Here is a 4,408-nt window from a genome sequence, read left to right on the forward strand (position 1 = left end):
CATGAGGTTCAGTCCAGCTGAGTAAGGGGCACGCTCTTTTATTACTCTGGTGCATGGGACCAAAATTGGATCTCAGAGAACTACTGACTGACATACATCTCGGTGATGGAGTCGATAGGGAGTTCGCTCTCCGTAGTTCAACAAATGAGTCCTACCATGTTCACTATCTCTGATTGAGCTAAAGGCCTTCTGAAACAAAGACTTGATCTTGTGTCTAGGCATCAATACTTAGGCCGCACGTCCACCTTGATTTACAACTTAGAATCAATCGATCATTCAATCATTGAAATAGCACAAAGAACTTGTGAATTGTATGAACTTATGAAAACGTAAAGAACTAACTCGTTGTAAACAACATAGTTGCCGTGCTCTTCCCCTTAAGTGTGCGTGTGTATGACTAAGGGAAGGCACAAATTTTATGTATCCATCATGTATTCTTCTATGCTAACTCGTTACCCTTCATACAAACAGGTACTATGCATGTCCGAATTTTCTAAGAAGACACAAGAGCTCAAAGATCGAATTCAAGCACTTAGAGATTTGAACAACTCTTTCATAAGTAGACCTTTAAATTTCGAAGCATCTCCAAGCAATTCAATCTTAAACTCTTCACCTAGATCAGAAGAAGAGGAAGATCTGTCCTTTCCATTCGTCTTCAATTCAGACTTAGACACAATTGCGGGCCGTGACATAATTCCTGTTGGTGCTCCAATGGCACTCAAGAATGCGTTCATTCCTACCACCCCGGAATCACCTTCATGCATTGCTTTCACTCCACCTGATGAAGCTAACTTCTCCATTCCTGTTCAATTGCTTGGGCAGCTGCCTAAGTACTCTGGTTCATCAATGGAAGACCCTAATGAATCATCACTACATGGGACGAAATGACTAGGAGGTTCTTGAAGCAATTATTCCCTGCTCAACTCACGAAAAGACTTAGGAGGGAGATTCAGAACTTCACTCAAAAAGATGGTGATTCACTATATGAGGCTTGGGAAGAATTTCAGGAACTACAAAGGAAGTGCCCTCACCATGGTATTTCGTTGGATGACTTGGTGCAATTCTTCTATGAAGGACTCGACACCACCAATAAGAGCATGGTGGACTCGGCATGTGGCTGCACATTCATGAATAAAACCGGTCAAGAAGCTTACACCTTGATTGATGACTTGGCTGACAACAATCGCCAATTTAGTTCCAAGGAGAAGAGAGGAAGCAAGAGCCGTGGGGTGTATGATGTTGATGCAAGGAACCAGATGGCTACTCTCGAAAGGAAGCTTGACGTGCTAGTCAAGGCATTCAATGGTTCGAGCATCAACCCTCAAGCATGCGGCATTTGTTCTTTCAAGGATCACACTACTGACAATTGTCCAAATGGTGCAATGACTGAAGAAGAGTTGAACTTTATGGGGCAACAAAGGCCTAGGTACGATCCATACTCGAACACATACAACCCTGGACTTAGAGATCATCCAAATTTTCGTTGGAGCAACAATGCTCAACCATCCAATGCTCAAGGTCAAGGACCTCGTCCTTCAGGTTTGTTTGTGAGGCCTCAGGTACCTCAAGGTTCTGCTCCCTTTAACTCTAATGTTCATGGTTCGAATAATACATCTTCACCTAACTATGATGAACTTTTGAAGTCTCTTGCTCAAGGGCAACAAAATCTAAACTCTGCTACTCAAGCTTTAGTTACAGGACAACAAGCTCATTCTAAAGACATAACCGAGCTTAAGAAGCAGATGGGACAAGTGATCGATTTCATGGGCAAGATCCATGAAGGAGGGAAGTTGCCGAGCCAAACTGAGCCTAATCCGAACGTGAAGGCCATGGTGACACGAAGTGGGAGGAATTTGGATGCACCAAGGCAGCAACACAAGAAGGCCGTGCCTTCTACAGGACTAGAGGCCGAGAGTTTCAATGCTAAAGACTTAGAGAAGGACCCTGCCTCCTCTAAAACCAATGATGCCGTGCCAAAAGATGATCATGCCGTGCATGACAAAGGTAAGGATCCTAACTCTAGTGGTTTGGTTTCAACTAATGATCTTCCTCGTGTTCCCTTCCCTAGTAGGTTTGCAAAGCAAAAGAAGGATGACTCTGATCAAGCCATGCTCGACATTTTCAAGAAGGTGGAAGTGAACATGCCTCTTATTGAATGCATACAACAAAATCCTAAGTATGCTAAGTTTTTGAAAGAATTGTGCACCAATAAGAGGATGACTCGAGAGAAGGAGGTTGTTACAATGAGTGAGACGGTTTCTGCCGTGCTCCAACGGAAGCTACCACCAAAGCTTAAGGATCCAGGGAGTTTTTCTATCCCTTGTACAATCGGAAACATGACGTTTGAAAAGATAATGTTAGACCTAGGTGCATCTATTAATGTAATGCCGCACTATATCTATGAGAACCTAGGTCTAGGTGATTTGAAACGTGATAATGTTGTGATTCGATTGGCTGATTGTTCCAACAAAGTCCCTTTGGGCTATGTTGAAGATGTTCTCGTACAGGTTTCGAGCTTGATCTTTCCTGCCGACTTCTATGTCATAGACATGGAGCCAACGGAGGCAGATGACAAGGAGGTTCCTATCTTGTTAGGCCGCCCCTTCATGAGGACTGCACGAACAAAAATCGATGTCTTTAGTGGATCACTCACCTTTGAGTTCGATGGTGAAGTGATTAGCTTCAACATCTTTGAAGCTATGAGATAACTATCTAGATACCTTGACGAATGACGAGTTGGCACTCACTATTGCCCAAGAGGCCGGATTCACAAGTGATAGCTCGAACATTTCGGTGTTAGAAGCTAAAGATGCCGTGCCATCCTTCATACATGAGAACGTGACCTCCCTTGAGGTTGCACGTGAGGTAAGCTTTGTCTCTCCTAGTCCAATTCTCTTAACTACTAACAAGAATCTTCCTTCTGTGGTGCAAGCTCCGAAGCTTGATCTTAAGGTTCTTCCGGACCACTTGAAGTATGCGTTTCTAGGAGAAGAGGATACATTGCCCGTGATCATTTCATCTGCACTAAATGAGGAGCAAGAAGAGAGATTGATTGAAGTGTTGAAAAGACACAAGACGGCAATAGGATGGACCTTAGCCGACATCAAAGGGATCAGCCCTACCATGTGTGTGCATCGAATATTGCTAGAAGATGGTGCCAAACCAACCAAGGAAGGTCAGCGACGCCTTCATCCACCAATGATGCAAGTTGTAAAGGATGAAATCACCAAGTTGCATGATTGTGGCGTGATCTACCCCATCTCGGATAGTAGGTGGATCTCTCCCATTCAAGTTGTGCCAAAGAAGTCAGGCATCACGGTGGTGAAGAACAAGGACAACGAGTTGGTGCCTCAACGGACAGTGACCGGTCATAGAGTATGTATTGACTATAGGAAGCTCAATGCGACAACAAGGAAGGATCACATGCCATTGCCATTCATTGATCAAATGCTTGAAAGGTTAGCTGGTCACTCCTTCTATTGTTTCCTTGATGGATATAGTGGATACAACCAGATAAGTGTTGCGGAAGAAGATCAAGAGAAGACTACGTTCACATGCCCTTTTGGTACGTTTGCTTATCGTCGCATGCCTTTTGGTTTATGCAACGCCCCAGGTACGTTTCAACGTTGTATGTATCACATTTTCTCTGAGTATATTGGTTCCAAAATTGAAGTTTTCATGGATGATTTTTCTGTCTATGGTGAAGATTTCGAAACTTGCCTTGAAAATGTTGAACTAGTGCTTAAACGTTGTGAAGAAACTAACTTGGTTTTGAATTGGGAAAAATGTCACTTTATGGTCACGCAAGGCATTGTCTTAGGTCATATTGTTTCATCTAGAGGAATTGAGGTTGATAAGTCTAAAATAGATCTTGTGCGTCACTTACCCCTCCCCACGAGTGTGAGGGATGTTCGATCGTTTCTTGGACATGCAGGTTTCTATCGTAGGTTTATCAAGGACTTTTCCAAGATTGCGAGACCAATGAGTTCATTGCTTCAAAAAGACGTTCCATTTCACTTTGATGATGATTGCAAGCATGCATTCGAGACTTTGAAGAAGCTCCTAACTTCAGCACCGATCATGGCACCGCCAGATTGGTCCTTGCCATTCGAGTTGATGTGTGATGCCTCCGACTATGCAGTTGGAGCCGTGCTAGGGCAGAGGAAGGACAAGCAGCCCTACGCCATCTATTATGCCTCACGAACACTCAATGATGCTCAACAACACTACACCACAACTGAAAAAGAACTTCTTGCCGTGATCTTTGCTCTAGATAAGTTTCGTTCTTACTTACTTCAATCTAAAGTTATTGTTTACACTGACCATGCAGCTTTGAAGTATTTAATGACAAAGAAGGATGCCAAACCGAGATTGATTCGATGGATTCTTCTACTCCAAGAGTTTGATC

At 43.4% G+C, this 4,408-nt stretch overlaps 1 non-coding gene across 1 annotated transcript; it reads right to left on the reverse strand.

Annotated features, from left to right (window-relative positions):
* Positions 1–932: 932 nt before the first annotated feature.
* Positions 933–1,039, reverse strand: LOC126804729 (small nucleolar RNA R71). Its single transcript, XR_007673608.1, has one exon. It is a non-coding gene; the product is annotated as a small nucleolar RNA R71 (small nucleolar RNA).
* Between the last annotated feature and the right edge of the window lie 3,369 nt (positions 1,040–4,408).

The sequence above is a fragment of the Argentina anserina genome, unplaced genomic scaffold, assembly GCF_933775445.1.
Source record: "Argentina anserina unplaced genomic scaffold, drPotAnse1.1, whole genome shotgun sequence".
Lineage (NCBI taxonomy): Eukaryota > Viridiplantae > Streptophyta > Magnoliopsida > Rosales > Rosaceae > Argentina > Argentina anserina.